Here is an 18,749-nt window from a genome sequence, read left to right as displayed (position 1 = left end):
TAAGTGCCATCAGGGGCCATATCAAACGGAGTATTAGAAATCATAGATTTGCATCAAGATAATGCTAACATTTAAGACATTCCAAAAGAAAGGGGAAATAGACTTTACGTATACTACCCTTCATCATAGAAAAGCATTAAAAGGCAATAACTCAACTATTATAGGAGTTCTAATACCAAGAAGTGGGTAAGAATTACGAGTCATTCTTGGGGTTTTATGAATGGAATTATCCCCACATTTCATATACAAACCACTTATGGCTAAGACATGCCAGAAGAAAAGAAGGATAGCTTCACATACTCATCACTTCCTAACGTATAGAAGGCTTGAGAAGCCCTATTTCAATTAATGTAAAAGTGCTTTCATCAAGAAGTAACTAGGGACTGTGAATTTTGCTTGGCATTTATGAGTAGATTTACCCTCAAGCTTATATCATTCGTTACTTAACTTGAAGACATGCCAAAAGAAAGGAAGAGATAAGCTTTACCTACCTGTTATGGATTACTCGCATCCAAGTTCACTTCGTTATTCCTTTAACCTACTTAACACGAAAGTAATACTAACATTAATCATCTTTAACTTTCTAGCTTCTCAAATCATAAGCTGTCTTATTAATACTTCACATCCGTCACCATCCTTTGTCCCTTGTACTCTCGTCTTCATCATATTGTTACTTCTTTTAACTATAACTTGTCATAGTTTATCCTTATGTGCCAATTCAGTCGGTGCCTTAATATATTATTCTATTCAGATCTATCAATCTTTCTTAAGTCAGCTTCATTGGCTTATATGTCCTTTCCAACTTCGTTCTACTATACCAGTATTGATCTCCTAGTTTCTATTGCTATTAATTTTATAATTAACTATTTCTCGAGGTCGGCCATACTTGTTTAGTCAAATCTCATCATTATTATGAGCACAACCTTTCAAGACATACTACAGCCTTGTATCTCATTCTCTTTTTATTTCTACAAAAATTTGGGCAGAGTTTCCTCTGTGTTCTTACTATCTCAGCACCTGCACGCAGAAAATACCAACAATGCCTCACAGGGAACACATGTATATATTCATATCATATCAGATTACAGCCACACAGGGCATACGTATATAGTCATATCATCTCATCTTGCAGCCACACAGGGCGCCCATAATTAACAGTATGGAAATGGACTTACCTGTTATGTCCACTCAAGCTGCACCTGTTATACTTTTCTGTTTACCTTTCCTTTCACTTTTCAATTATATATATGAATCGCATTTCAATACCTTATCTGATATATGTCTTTTGTGCCTTTGCTTACCTGCATGTTGTGTAACTTCCGATATCGTCAATTGTTTGCTTCTATCGATGTGGTCCTCCTGCTAAAATCACCGGTTAGTATAAGGAATTTCATTCCTTATGACTCGGCTCTATTGCACGATCTTAGATATGAAAGAAAGTAACATTCTAAATATCCTGTAGACTCCTGTCTATATATGTGGTGCACAACACACTGATAGAAAACACTTTACTAGACACGATCTGTAGACATTCCAAGGACGAACTACTCTGATACCACTTCTGTCACGACCCAAACCCGTAGGCCGCAACTGGGGTCCGACCTGGACCCCCTTAAACGTATCTATTAGCTACCCTTAAGTTGAACCGTGTGTGATGTGATACCATACACAAACCCTAATGGGTCAAAACTTTTTTTTTCATAAACCTCTAGCCTCATTCACCTGTATCATAACAGGAAAGGGCATGCGAGCCGACGAGGCTGTCATACCACAAAAACATTTGCAATACGTCGTATGAGCATAACTGAAACAAACTTACAAATAACCCACATACACATGTCTACAGACCTCTAAGAGTAATAACTGCATCACATGGCGGGAAAAGGCCCCGCCGTACCCCTGAATAAATAAATATGTATATTAAATGACCAGTATCAAAAATTAGGCTCTAGGACAGTGAAGCACTTTTGACATAGCTGAGAGGAACTACTAAGCTAACCGATCTCCAAAATAAACATCTGTACCTGCGGGCATGAAATGCAGCCCCCCGGAGAACGGGGGGTCAGTACGATATATGTACTGAGTATATAAAGCATAATATATCATAACTGAAACAACAACTGAAATGGGGATACAGAAGACATGTATAACAGTTAATAGATTACTGTACCTGCAGCTTAGGAGATGCAGTCATATACCTTATCATACCCTGTACTCGGCCCTCTAGTGAACTCGATATCATAATCATTTCATCATAATCACGTGTCATCATATCATCATGTATATCATTTCATCATATCGTCGTATACGGCATCATATCATCATATATGGCATAATCTCATATGTCATCGTAGTATATCCGGTCCACTTTGAGGCTCGGGGTCACAAATATATTCCTATATTTTCATATGCATACCTACATAAAGTATCCGACCCTTTAGTGAGGGACTCGGTGAAAGAGTAGTGTACGTCTATAGCATACTATCATCATACAGTAAAATATGCCGAGGAACGTTTGGCCTGATCCGTAATTTAAAACAATGCCGAAGAACATATGGCTCAATCCATATTTTCCATCATATCATCATATATATATCCGGCCCGGGATGCGGTGATGAGCATCATCACATACGACGTCATCGTATGCTTCACTTTATCATATACGACATTTCATCCTCGTATACTTCATATATATATATAGCTGGCCCGGGACTCGGTGAATGAGTAGTAAAACTAGGCACGACCGCATTCCTAGCCCTCTTATCGGACTCAGAGGAAGATGGGTTACAGGGTGCTCGAGTAGAGTAGTGAGAAACTATATGCAACTAAGTCATCATTTAAGACTCAATGAAACAGTCAAGTGAATCGTCACCTGAAGATCTGAGTAATCATCTTAAGTATCTTCTAAACATCATTACGAAGCATATCAATTGGAGTTTCAAGAATCATAGACGTGTATCGAGACAAGGTTAAACAGCTGATGGAAGTAGAGACTTTAGGAATAGGAGCTGACACATTCAAGTATTATTCAGCAGATAGGAGACTCGAGGGTAGTTCAACTATTTTAAGAATTCTAATACCAAGTAGTAAATAAAAGTCACAAGTCATACCTGGAGCTTATAACTGGAACTACCTCCACCTCATATCATATGCTATTACATTTATACTTAAGACCTTCCAAAAGGAAGAATAGACAGGCTTCACATATACTACTATTCATGATCTAGTAGCCTGGAAAAGCAATAACTCAACTATTACAGGATATCCCCACATTTCGTATACAAACCATTCATAACTTATACCTAAGACATGCCAAAAGAAAAGAAGAATAGCTCTACATACCTGTTATGGGTTAGTCTTTGTCCAAGTCGCCTTGTCGTCCCGTGAACCTAGGTAACATGAAATCAATACAAACATCAACCTCTTTAGACCTTTCAGCGTCTTACCTTACTTAAGAGTATTCATAAACCCTATTCCCTCGCTCGCCTTCTCGACTAGTTCCTTAACTAGTTAAGGCATTAACGAAAATCGGACAGCACCTCCCCTATAATGTGCCCTATCCGAATTCCCAATCACGTCCCTAATATATACATCCAACCAAAAACATAACCAGAAGCTCGTATATATAGAAAACTTTGCAACATTATACATTACAACCTCCGAACGACTCGCTTGAAATTACGATATCCAAAATAGGGTTTCTAGTTTCTATTTTGTGAAACCTTTAATCGTACGAAGCATGGAATCATATGGATGAAAACAGAAGCTCCCACACCTATTTTATCACACATTTAGACCCTGCAACACACACCACACAACCAGCAGCAGCCTCCAAACACACCACGCCTCACTTCGACTATAATTTAACTACGACGACTTCCATTTAGATTGTTTCTTTCGCTGAGCATCCCCACGATTTTTTCCATAATTCCAGCAGTATAAAAGGTACATAATACACTCCTTAACAACCCCATAAATTCCAAATTTAAAGGAGAAACCTTACCTTACCCGAAATTGGCCAAAACTCGTCAAAACTTGCTTCGAAAATCTCTTGCCGTGCTGAAACGGAGTGGACTATTTTTGACACTTCTTCGCTGCCCCAAATTATGATTTTAATCTATTAAAAATCGTTATACAACCGTGGGATACCGTAAATAATTAATTCACGGAAAAAAATCGGGCCTTACCTCTTTTCTTGCTCAAACCCGTAGCCCTCCTTATTTGTTCTTCAAGTTTTTCCTTCAACTCTCTCTTGCTTGTTTCGAGTGTAACGCTGAAGATATGGTTCCGTAGACATCGTTGGATACATATATACATATCCACATGGTTGAGGAACACCATAGATAATTAATTCATGCAGAAAAATTGGAGGACTTACCCTTTTTCTTCCTTAGTTGTCGTAGGTCTCCTTTTTCCTCTCTAAGAGTTTTTCTAAGTTCTTGGCTGATTTTTTTTGGATAATGAACAAGTTAATAGTCATAATACATATATGTATATGCTGGCTTAGGAGGTGACACGTGTCATCCCCATAGGGTGACATGTGTCTAGCCCCTATTAGGCCACAGATCCATGCTATGAAGGAGGGGCTGCCACGTGGAAGTGGGGCCCACCTCCCCCAAGCAGCTGCATCACCTACTCGACTCTAAGTAGGTGCATCACCTGCTTGCTTGAGGTGCTACCACATGTCGCTCCTCCATTGGCTGCCACATGTCGTCTTTTTCCTTTCCTCGTGGGTTCGTAATCTCGTCTTATTTTAGGAGCCTATGTAATCCATGTTACGTAAGCTTGGTATGTCCTTAAGCAACTCAAGTGTATAAGACTTCTAAATTAGTATCTTATGTAGGTAAATCGAGTCCTACGACTCATTACTTGGCCTCCAATCCCTTCCGAATTCTTATGACTCTATTTCCAACCTTCTCTACTATAGGGTATCACATTCTCCTTTCCTTGGAGTCGTTTGATAGTGTCGTAGCTTATCCGGCTCACATGATAATGTCTAAGGAACTTAAGAGACATTCCGAGCTCGAGAGTGTAGGGTGTAACATCTTTAAATCTAAGATGCTGAAATAAGATATACTCCAGCATATAACACATATATACACCTCCTTATTCGGCAGAGTTTCCCCTACACTTCTTACTATCCCATAACCTGCACACAGAAAATACCAACAATGCCTCATAGGGCCACACACATATATATATTCATATCCTATCACAGCCGCACATGGCTTTCAATATCATCTTACACCACAGCCACACGTGGCTTTCAATATTGACAATAATATAATAATACTGGACTTACCTCATATATCCAACTTCAAATTGCATCTGTTGTACTTCCTGTTTGCCTTCCTTTCAAGTTTCAACTTTACATTTCAATATTAGTTCAATACCTTACCCAACGGATATCTTCCGTGCCTTTACTTTACTTACTTGCATGCTTCGTAATGTCCCCTGTCGTTAATTACCTCCTTCTGTTGGTATCGTCCTTCTGTTAAGATCAAAGGTTAGTATAAGGAATTTTCCTATGACTCGGATCTATAGCACGATCTCAGATATGAAAGAAAGGTAACATCCTAAATGCCCTGTAGCTTCCTATTTATAGATGTGGCACGCAACACATCGATAACCAAGACTCTACTAGACATGGTCTACAAACACTCTGAGGACGAACTGCTCTAATACTATTTCTGTCACGACCCAACCCCATAGGCTGCGACTGGGGTCCGACCTGGACCCCCATATGCGTATCTACCAACTATACTTAAGTTGAACCGTGTGTGATGTAATACTATACACAACTCCAATGGGTTAAATTTTTTTTCCATAAACTTTTAGTCTCATTCACTTGTATCATAACAGGAAAGGGCACTCGAGCCGACGAGGCTGCCATACCACGAAAATATTTGCAATAAGTCGTATGAGCATAATTGAAAGGAACTTACAAATAACCCACATACACTTGTCTACAGACCTCTAAGAGTAATAACTGTATCATATGGCGGGACAGGGCCCCCTCCGTACCCCTGAATATACAAATATATACATATTACATGACTGGTATCAAAATTTAAGCTCCAGAACAATGGAGCACTTCCAACATGGCTGAGAGGAACTCCTAAGCTGACGGATCTCCAAAATGAACATCTGTACCTGCGGGTATGAAATGCATCCCCCCAGAGTACGAGGGTCAGTACGATATATGTACTGAGTATATAAAGCATAACAACACATAACTGAGACCATAACTGAAGTAGGGATGCAGGGGACAAGTATAACAATTAATAAATTATTGTTCCCGCACCTTAGGACACGTAATCATACACATCATCATATGCTATGCCCAGCCCGCTAGTGAACTCGGTGTCATAATCATTTCCTCATATTCACATGTCATCGTACCATCATGCATTTCATTTTATCATATCATCATATACGGTATCATATCCTCGTACACGGTATAATCTTATCATGTATGTAATCGTATTACACCCGGTTCACTACAGGCTAGGGGTCACAATATATCACTCTAATCTCATATGCATGCCTACATAAAGAATCCGACCCTTTAGTGAGGGGCTCGGTGAATGGAGTGGTGTACATCTATAGCGTACCATTTTAATATACATACTATATCCGGCCCTCTAAGGAGGGAATCGGTGTTTCTTCCTTATTTCACCACATATACCATTATATTACAGCCGGCCCAGGACTTGGTGAATAATCGTATCATCATAACATATAACATATATCATACCTCACTTATGAAATCATCTCTTTGTGCATGGAACTGTACACATCCAGCCTAGGATGCGGTGAAAGAAGTAGTAAAACTGTGCACGATAACGTTCTTGGCCCATCGTGGGACTCAAGGAAGGATGGGTTATAGTATGCACGAGTAGAGTAGTGAGAAACCATATGTAACTAAGTCATTATCAGAGACTCGATGAAATAGTCAAGTGAACCGTCACCTGAAGACTAGGGGAGAAATTATCCGAGGTATCCCTTTAGATGTCATTAGGGCTTACATCAGTTGGGGCCTCAGGAATCACAAACATGCATCAAGACAATGCCACACAATTTATGCAATCAGAAATATAGTTTATGCAATCAGAAACACAATTTATCTAGTCAAAGACTAAACTTATGCAATCAAAGGCATTTATCATTTCAGATCCTTTAAAAAGAGGAGCTGGTACATCCACTTACTATTCATTATATAGTAGGCTCGAGAATAGTAGTTTGACTACTTTCAGGCTCTTAATGTTCGGAAGTGTTTATAAGTCACGAGTTACTCTCAGAGCTCATAGTTGGAATTACCTCTAAACCTATATCATTTATCATTTCACTTAAAATTAAGCCATTCTAAAGGAAAGAAGAGATAGTCTTTACATGTACTACCTTTCATCACATAGAAGACTTACAGGCAACAACCCAGCTATTGCAGGAGTTCTAACATCAAAAGTAAACAAGAGTTTCAACTTATATTCAAGGCTTTACGAACGGATTGAATCCCAAATATCACATACATATCATTCATAACTTACTTCTAAGACATGCCAAAAGAAAAGAAAGATAGCTCTACGTACTTATTCCAAAACACGCCAAAAGAAAGCTTCACATACCTTGTACGAGTCACTCTTTGTCACATTCGCCTCATCGTCCTTTGAACCTATTCATCCTGGAAGTAATACGAATATCAACCACTCTTGACTTTCCAGCATCTTAGGTTGCACCTTAGTATTTATAGAATCTATTTCCTTGTTCGTCTCTTCGACTAGTTGTTTAATTAATTAAAGCGTTAAAGAAAATTGGGCAGCATCTGCGACATATGTTTATGCAATTCACACCAACAATATACAACATAAACTCCAAATGACTCGCTCAAAAATACGATATCAAAATAGGGTTTCTAGTTTCCATTTTGCAAAACCTTTAACCGTACGAAGTGGGGGGTCATGGGGATGAAACCATAAGCTCCCTAACATAATTTAAAACATATTTATACCCTGAAACAACAAGCCACACCCCTGCAAAAGCACCTCACAAACGCAAAACTTTATTTCGACGACAATTCAACTATAGCGACTCCAATTTAGTTTATTCCGAATGTCAAGTGTTTCTATGCCATTTTCACATTTAAAGCCACCTATAGGGCGTGTAATACTCACCATAACAACACCATATAGTCCAAAATAAAAGGAGAAATCTTACCTTACCCGAAATTAGCCAAAATTGTCAAATCGCAACTCGGAACTTCTTCAAATGCGCTGAAATTGAGCGGGCTGTTTGTACGACTTCCTCGCTTCCCCAAATAGGATTTTATCATTATTAAACATCATTATATAACCATGGGATACCATAATTAATTAATTTACAGAGCGAAACTCGGAGGCTTACCTCCAATAGCCAAACCCGTAACCCCTCCTCTCTTGCCTCCAACATTTTTCCTCTTCTTTCTTTCATTTTTCTAGATGTAGAGATGAAGATATGGTACCTTAGATGTCTTATAATAAATATATACATATTCACGGGGTTAAGGAATACCCTTAATACTTAATTCACGGAGAAAAATTGAGAAACTTACCTTTAACTTTCCAAAGCCATGGCTGCCTTTCCTCTCATGTTTTCTCTCTATGTTTTGGCTGATTTTTGGATAACAAATGAAGTACTTAGTCACAATACATATAGATATATGTTGCCTTAGGGGGTGAAACGTGTCAGCCCCTAAGGGTGACACGTGTTCGGCCCCCATTGGGCCAACACATACATGTTGCCACTAAGGTGCTGACACGTGGTAGTGGGGTCCACCTCCCCCCAAGCAGGTGGGTCACCTACCTACTTGAGGTGCTGCCACGTGTCACCTTCCTAGGCTGCCACGTGTCACTTTTTTTCCCTCCCTCGTGGGTTCGTAATCTCGTCTTATTTTAAGAGACTATGTAATCCATGCTACGCAAGCTTAGTATATACTCCAATTGATTAAGTATGTAAGACTTCCAAGTTAGTAGCTTACGTAGGTAAATCGAGTCCTACAACTCATTACTTAGCCTCCAATTCCTTCCGGATTCTTATGACTCTACTTCCAACCTTCTCTACTATGGGGTATGACATTCTCCCTTCCTTAGAGTCGCTTGATAGTGTCGTAGCGTATTCGGCTCATATGATAATGTTTAAGTAACTTAGGAGACATTCCGAGTTTAAAAGTGTGGGGTGTAACACCCCTGAAGAACGAGGGGTCAGTATGATATATGTACTGAGTATATAAAGCATAACAATACATAACTGAGCTGACAACTGAAGTAGGGATGCAGGAAACAAATATAACACTTAACGAATTTCTCTACTTGCATCTTATGAAATGAGGGCAAGTATACCTTCCTTACATACCATACCTGGCCCGCTATGGGACTTGGTGCTACAAGTGTGTCACTATATTTCCACATGCATACCTACAGACTGTATCCGTCCCTTCAGTGAGGGACTCAATGAAGATGTCATTTCATCATTTATCGTGCTCGACCCTTCATGGGATGCGGTGAATGATCATTATATCATATATCATACCCGACCCTTCATGGGACGTGGTGAATAATAATTTCATTATATATTATGCCTGGCCCTTCATGGGACGCGGTGAATTTATCATGCCCGGCCCTTCATGGGATGCGGTGAATTTATCATGCCCGGCCCTTCATGGGACGCGGTGAATTTATCATACCCGGCCCTTCATGGAACGCGGTAAATTTATCATGCCCAGCCCTTTATGGGACGCGGTGAGTGACGTATGAACAACCTGCATGAGTAAATTAACAAGGAACCATATGCAATAAGTTCATCATCTGAGATTCGGTATAACAATCTTCATGGACTATCATTTGAGGATCAAAACTATCATCGTCTCATGTATCCTCTAAGTTCCATTAGGGACCACATCGATGGAGTCTCAAGAGTCCTAGGCTTTTATTAAGGTAATACCAAATGACTTATGCAATCAGAGATACTTGTCATTATAGAGTTCTTAGGCATGGGAGCTCATACATTCAATTGGTATTCATCATATAGGGACTCAAGGGTAGCAGTTCAACTACTTCAAGAACTTCGATATTAAGAAATGAATAGGAGTTATAGTTCATGCTTCCCATGCATCCGGTTACTATTTCTTGTATAGAAGGCTTGAGGGTGATAACTCAGCTACTTTAAGAGCCTTAGCATTTAGAAATGAACACGAGTCAATAGGCTCTACATATATTACCTTTTATCCTATAGAAGCCTTAAAAAGGCAATAGCTCAACTATTACAGGAGTTCTACCATTACGAAGTGGATAAGAATTATGGACTGTACTTGGAGCTTTACGAATGGAACTATCCCCAAGTTCCATATACAAACAATTCATAACTTATATCTAATACATGCCAAAATAAATAAGAATAGCTTTACCTACTTATGCCAAAAACATGCCAAGAGAAGGGATAAGCTTTACATACTTATTCCAAAAACATGCCAAAAGAAAGCTTCACATACCTGTTATGGGTTAGTCTTTGTCCCGGTCGCCTTGTCGTCCCGTGAACCTAGGTAACATGAAATCAATACAAACATAAACCTCTTTATACCTTTCAGCATCTTCCATTACTTAAGAGTATTCATAAGCCCCATTCTCTCGCTCGCCTTCTCGACTAGTTCCTTAACTAGTTAAGGCGTTAATGAAAATCGGACAACACCTCCCCTATAATGTGCCCTATCCGAATTCCCAATCACGTCCCTAATATATAAATCCAACCAAAAAAATAAACAGCAGCTCGTATATATAGAAAAATTTGCAACATTATACATTACAACCTCCAAATGACTCGCTCGAAATTACGATATCCAAAATAGGGTTTCTAGTTTCTATTTTGCGAAACCTTTAATTGTACGAAGCGTGAAATTGTGTGGATGCAACCAGAAGCTTCAACACCTATTTTATAACACATTTAGACCCTGCAACACACACCACCCAACCAGCAGCAGCCTCCAAACACACCACGCCTCACTTCGACTACAATTTAACTACGGCGACTTCAATTTAGATTGTTTCTTTCGCTGAGCATACCCACGATTTTTCCATACTTACAGAAGTATAAAAGGTACATAATACACTCCATAACAACCCCATAAATTCCAAATTTAAAGGAGAAATCTTACCTTACCCGAAATTGGCCAAACTAGCCAAAATCGCGCCTCGGAACCCTTCTTAGCGTGCTGAAACTGTGTGGACTGGTTGCTGTCCGTTTTGGCTGCACCAAGACATGATTTTATACTTCTAATACCGCCATATCATCGTGGTATATGCTAGATTATTAATTTATGGAACAAAATCGGGACTTACCTCTTTTTTTTCCTCCTTGCCGTCGCTAGTTTCTCTCTAAACTAGGGTTTTGTTCTTGAGTTTTTGCTGAAGTTTAATGGATCAGAACTGAAGTATAAGACACATATACATGTATATATGTGGTCCTAGGAGGTGATACGTGTCATCCTCATATGGTGACACATGTCCAGCCCCTATTGGACCACGGATCCATGCCTTACCCCTAGGCTGCCACGTGTCCTTGTGGGCCCCACCTCCCAAGTAGGTGGGTCACCTACTTGACCCTAAGTAGGTGGGTCACCTGCTTACTTGAGGAGCTGCCACGTGTCGTCTTTTCCCCTTCCTCGTGGGTTTGTAATCTCGTCTTATTTTAGGTGCCTATGTAATCCATGCTACGTAAGCTTAGTATGTCCTTAAGCAGCTCAAGTGTATAAGACTTCTAAATTAGTAGCTTACGTAGGTAATTCGAGTCCTACGACTCATTACTTGGCCTCCAATTCCTTCCGGATTCTTATGACTCTATTTCCAACCTTCTCTACTATAAGGTATCACATTCTCCTTTCCTTGGAGTCGTTTGATAGTGTCGTAGCTTATCCGGCTCACATGATGACTTCTAAGAACCTTAAGAGCCTTCACAGAACTTAGGAAGCTTACGAAGCGTTCCACGGTACCAAAGTACGGGGTGTAACAATGGGACTCAGTGTCATAACCATATCATCATAACATCGTATCATCTTATAACGTATTCGGCCCTCTAGTAAGAGATTTGGTGAATAATATAGTAAAACTATGCATGACAACATACCCGTCCCAGTACTCGGTGACGGAAGTAACAATAGTATGCACAAGCATAGTAGTGAGTAACCATATGCAAATTAAATCATTATCTGAGACTCAATAGAATAAGTAGAATAAACTCGCATTTGAGTATTAACGGCGATAATCATATTAAATACCCTTTGAATGTCACTATGGACCATATCAAATGGACCCTCAGGAATCATAGACTTGTATCAAGATAATGCGAAACATCTTATGGAATCAGAGATATTTGTCATCGTAGAGTCTATAAGAATAAGAGCTTATACATCCAACTACTATTCAACATTTAGAAGGCTCGAGGGAAGTAGCTCAACTACTTTAAGAGTTTTAACGTCAAAAAGTGAATAAGAGTCATGAATCATACTCGAAACTTATGAATGGAATTACCCCAAAGCTCATATAATATATCACTTATAGCTAAGACATGCCAAAAGAAAGAAGGGATAGTTTTACATACGTGTTATAGGTCAACCGTACCCAATCTTGCTTTGTTACCCCTTTAGCCTATTTAATACGAACGTAACACTATTATTAATAAACTTTGACTTTTCATCTTATAAATCTACAACCAATCACTTATAGGAATCATTTCTTCGTTCACACTTCTCGATTAGTATTTTGATTAGTTAAGAATTTAAAGGAAATCGGGCAACATTTTCCCTATACAACTCGTCTAACCCAAACTTCCAATTAATCTTCGATTAGAACAACAACACCAACAACAACAACCCCCATCCACTTTCAATAAAAATACTTCAATATCTTTTCAATACAGGTTCTAAATAGCCCACCCAAAACTACGACATCAAAATATTATTTTCGATCTTTACTTCGCAAAATCACAACCACACGGAAAGGAGCATAACGTTGCTATGGAAAACATCACCTATACTCATCTATAACTATATTTCCAGGCCTTCAACATACACAAATTACCTTCAAATACAATACCATAATAATGACAACACTAATCAAACTTTAATCCAATTAGAACAACTCCAATTCTATCCATTTACAATGCCAACAATAACCATGTAATTTTTTTACTTCTAATTCCACTTAATATAAATTAATCTCTTCATTACAACATCACTAACTTCAATTATACAACAACAAGAAGAAATCTTACCTCAAACAAGTTTGGGCAGATCCTACAATTACCTGCACTAGTTGCACCACTTCTTCTTCCTCAATTTAAATCCTAATATTGCAGCCCCCTTGGAATATTTTGAACACTTTTATGGAATTAAAATTCCCTTTTTTCCTCCATATTGGAGCTGGCCGTGCTTGTTTCCATGGCTGAACTCTCTTTCTCTAATTCTATTTTGTAGCATCCCCTTTGGGAGGATGCCACTTACGAAGCAAAAGATAGTTTTTTTTATAATCTTAAATAGTCAACATATTTACAAAACTTGTTTTAAAATTCCATTTCCAATTTAACACCATTGCGGGTCCATAAAATACACAAAACTCAAACTAGTAATTATCACAAACTATTATCTTTCTTTGTGCATAATGTCAAGTCAAAGTATAAATCCAGCACATGGCATGACTTGAGTTAAAAGCACACTCCAAAAATAGTAAAACTAGTCACCCTATTCAAGTTACAAGCATCGTGTTTTGTATTCACATGCCTTTAAAATTTCATACATAAGTGCCACATGTATTCTGTATAAGTCCATAAAATATTTACAAGACTAGATGCATATGTAGATATGATCTTCACAAGGGCTCCAAAAGTTTACTCCAAATGGCCATCTTTACATCTCGTCCCGCACATTACCTATGACAGAAAAGAACTATCGCTAAGAATGCAACATGATCTAGAAGTCACTGTAATTGAGAGGCATGCCAATATCGATGAAAAGTCACCGTAACAAGAAGGAAAAAGTCCCAACAAGAATGCAACATGATCAAGAAATTCGTACAAGTGGGCGATTTAGAAAAAGTTTTGCAATACTTGAGATAATAATCATACCACGATATAAGACAAAGAGTAAGAAAACAACCTATCAAAATACTTCAAATTTCGGAAAGTAAAATATTTCAAGTTCAAGTTTATACACAAATCTTGGCGTTTTAGCACATAAGAAGTTTGACCACAACTCGAGGAGTTCAATTCATATACTCCATAGACCAATCAAAATCCACTTGGTCAAACAGTTCCTCTTAACTGGTATAAGCGCATATACACCTTAAATACACAATCAAATATCTACTAAAGTTTAAGAGTCTCATCATATCGAAACTAAACATGAAATTAATGAAAATCAGCCCAAACTATCAAAACAAGAGTTCTGGACAACCTATTGTCTTGTATTATTGCTCAGTTTCGAAGGGGTAAATAGGAGAAGTAGGCTTTGTGGCCTCAATAAAAGTTATATACGTGTATCTTAGGGTCGCATACAATTTCAAATCACCCCTACAGTAATTTCGTATAAAAAGATATGCCCAAAATACCAATAGTAGTCCATGTAGGATTTCCAAAACAAAATCTGGACAACACCTCCCCTATACTTCATCACCCTTTTTCGAGCAGATAAAAGCAAAAATGGGTTTTAGATCCTAAATGAAAGTTATATCCCTATGAAATAGAGTTCCAAAACATCTTGAATCACTTGAAATGAAGCTTTACACAAGGAGTTATACTAATATTACTAACTACAGTCCCATCCAAAAATAGGTTTGCTAACAAGAAAAAGAACCTCAATCTTACCTTAACAAGTGGGTCTCTCAAGTTGGATAAAACATATGGTGTGTACGTTAATCTCCTCTTGTTCTTGTTTTCTCTCAAATTTTCTCTAAGTTTTTGAGTGTAAAAGATGAACAAATGAGAACCCTTAGTCATTAGTTGCCTTATATACTTCTCCCTTAAGAGTGACACATGTCAGCCCCTAAGGGTGACATATGTACGGCTCTTAGGCCGCCACCTCATTCCATGCATCTGCCCCATGTCTGCCATATAGTGGGGTGGGGTCTACGTAAGCAGGTGCGTCACCTACTTGGTCCAAGTAGGTGCATCACCTACTTAGTCCAAGTAGGTGCATCACCTACTCATTCCAAGTAGGTGCATCGTCTCCTTATTCCTCTTTCGTGGGTTCAAAATCTCATCTCACTTTAAGAACCTATAAAATCCTTGCTACTTAAGCTTAACATGTACTCAAGTAGCTTTGTTATGTAAGATATCCAAGTCAGTAGCTTATGCAAGTACATTGATTACCACGACCCATTATTTGGCCTCCAACTCCTTCCAAGTCCCTCTAGACCTATTTCCAACCATCGCTACTCACATAGAACTTCATAGATAACATGGATCACATGGCAATCCTTTAGAAAAAAACATAAAAAGAAAATTGGAGTGTTACAACTCTCTCTCCCTTAAGAAATGTCATTTCAAAATTTACCTTATACTCAAAAAAAATATGGATATTGAATTCGCATATCCTCTTCTCGCTCCTAGTTGCTTCATTGCCAGAATGATTCCTCTAAAAGAGTTTTACTAAAGGAAATTTCTTGTTTCTAAGATCTTTTATCTCACGATCCAAGATTTGGATAGGTTCCTCATTATATATCAAGTCAGGACTTATCTCAATGAATTCGACAGGAAGAACATGAGATGGATCTGAGCGATATCTTCTAAGCATAGAAACATGGAACACATTGTGGATTCTATCTAACTCTGGTGGAAGATCTAATTTATATGCAACTGGACAAACTCTCTCAAGTACTTCATATGGTCAAATAAATCAATGACTAAGTTTTTCTTTTTGGACAAAATTCATAATTTTCTTCCATGGAGAAAACTTTAAAAACACCTTATCTCTTACTTGATATTCAATTTCACGCCTCTTAAGATTAGCATAAGACTTTTGTCTATCTGAAGCAATTTTTAGACGATCCTTGATGACTTTTACCTTATCTTTAGTTTGTTGCACAATTTTGGGACCAACCATTTTTCTGTCATGACCCAACCCTATAGGCCGTGACGGGTGCCCGAACTGGACACTCGCGTGTACCTTGCTAATTATAAGGAAACCTGTCTCCTATTTGAGTCATAGCGTGCCAATAAACAAGACAATATATATAAGCCGATGAGGCTATTGTAACATATAGGCACAACTATTCACATATACATATACAACCCATATACATGTCCAAAGATCTCTAAGAGTAAAAAGAAATAGAAATGTAAGGTGAGACAAGACCCCCGCCGTACCCTTGAATAAACAACTATTACATTAGACGATAGGCACCAAAGGCTAGGCTCCGAAATAGTGAAACACTTCTGACATAGCTGAGTGGGAGTCCTAAGCTGGCAATCTCCAAAGTAAGTACCTGTACGATATATATATTAAGTATGTAAAATATAACACAACATAACTGAGACCATAGCTGAACCAGGGATGTAGGGGACAAGTATAACAACTAATAAATTACTATACCTGTACCTTAGGACACGTAGTTATATACATCATCATACACTATGCCCGTTCTGTTAGGGAACTTGGTGTCATAATTATTTCATCATGTCATCATCCCTTTCCATCATGCATACTATTTCATCATGTCATCATATACGGCATCATATCATCATATACGGTATAATCTTATATGTCATCATACTATATTCGGTCCACTATGGGGCTCGAGATCACAAATGTATCCCTATATTTTCACATGCATGCTTACGTAAAGTATCCGACCCTTTAGTGAGGGACTCGGTGAAGGTAGTAGTGTACTTCTATAGCGTACCATCATTATATAGTAAATATACCGAGGAACATTATAATTTAAAACAATGCCGAGGAACACATGGCCCGATCTATATTTTATTTATATCATCATATATATATATATATATATATATTCGGCCTGAGACTCAGTGAATAACTTCATCACATATGAAGTCATCGTATGCTTCACTTCATTATATATGACATTTTATCATTGTATACTTCATACACATATACATACCTGGACCGGGACTCGATGAAGGAAGTAGTAAATCTGTGCCCAATATAATTTCCAGCCCATCGTAGGATGCGGAGAAAGAAGGGTTACGGCATGCATGAGTGGAGTAGTGATAAACCATATGCAACTAAGTCATCATATGAGACTCGATGAAACAGTCAAGTGAACCATCACCTGAAGGTAAAATGGTGTACGAACACATATCTATCTTCCCAATCTCTTTATAAACTGATCTTCGGTAGTTAACTGTAACTTGAGCTCCTTCATCTAGGACAATAGCTATAGGAATTCCGTAAGGTATCACCACCCTCTTGACCTATATTTTTACACAATCTTGACTGGACAGGTAGTCCTTGATTGAAGGAACATGGGCTGATATTGTTAATCTGCGGATAACATTCCATATAGAATTATCTGTCCAGGGAGTGCAAAGTGAGTCTTATAGCCAAGGTCGTGTTGTGGAATCTTCGACCTCCTATATTACTTCTTGCCTTCTTTAGATGACATCAACTGGTACCCTCGCCTTTTGGGTTTTGCTTTTTGCCCATCCGAGTCGGCTACCAAGTTGTGTTGAAGTCTCCTCACACAATGACTTGTATAGCCATCCATGGTTTGCCTATCATTAACTGGTATTATGTTGAAGAACCGTGGCATACAGGTGCGCTATTTGTTAGTAATCAGCTAATCTTGCTTGCTTTGCTTAAGCCCTTTTCTAATTTCCTTAACGTAACTTATAACACTCTAGGTATATAATATTATGTCGTTGCTTCGCTGCTAGTTTAGATTCTTCCATCTCGTGGGATCATAGCAGCACTAACGCACCAGATCCCAACGGAATTTTAAAGTTAAACGTGCTTGGGCGAGAATAGTACTAGGATGGGTGACCCCCCTAGGAAGTCCTCATGTCATATTCCATTGCAATCCTTGCAATAATGTGCGAAGGCACTCAACCTAGCCCAAGATTTACCTTTGTGTCTTCTTGCTAGTCTTTATGCTTCGCCTTTCCCTCTCTTCTTCTCTCTTACAATCGATGTTGGGGTAGATCTTTAATTCAACCATGACTGTGTCCTTTTTGGCCATTTGATTTAACTTCTCTTCATATTCTTCTGTAACATCTCCAAAATATCATAACTCTTTTTCATCATATACTCCTCCGCTTGGTCTTATGCTGTATATAACTATTCGTAGGTTGCACAACTACTCTTATACCATTGGTATGAGGTAAACATAGTCTTTTTGTCTCCCAGCCCATCTTGCTTTACATATGGACTTCACACTAGGACTTGCTCGTACTAACGATATTTTGTCCTACTTCTTTCTTTTCTTCCTTTATGTACTCCATCTCCTCATTTCCTACCGTAGGAGATTTTCTATTCTCCTTGCTACTTGTACGTCCCGATATTAGCGACCAATGACATTATTTCCATATTTAATCTTTACCTAAACACGACCCTACTACCCTTTACACGGTCCTTAGTTTGCTCAGTCCTACTCTCTTATCGTATTCACCCCTTATGGTATGCACCCATCCCTTAGGGTTCTACCAATGATTCTTCGTACGGTCTCAGATACTGCGGCTCCTATCTGTTTATTATTGGGCTTGAGCTCCTA

General features: G+C 38.6%; 1 pseudogene; it reads left to right on the top strand.

Moving 5' to 3' along the window:
- Positions 1-17,932: 17,932 nt before the first annotated feature.
- Positions 17,933-18,052, top strand: LOC129904536 (5S ribosomal RNA; annotated as a pseudogene).
- Positions 18,053-18,749: the final 697 nt, after the last annotated feature.

Source organism: Solanum dulcamara, chromosome 1 (genome assembly GCF_947179165.1).
Source record: "Solanum dulcamara chromosome 1, daSolDulc1.2, whole genome shotgun sequence".
NCBI classification, from domain to species: Eukaryota; Viridiplantae; Streptophyta; class Magnoliopsida; order Solanales; family Solanaceae; genus Solanum; species Solanum dulcamara.
Note: the sequence above shows the minus strand (reverse complement) of the source record. Positions and strands in the feature narration are given on the sequence as shown.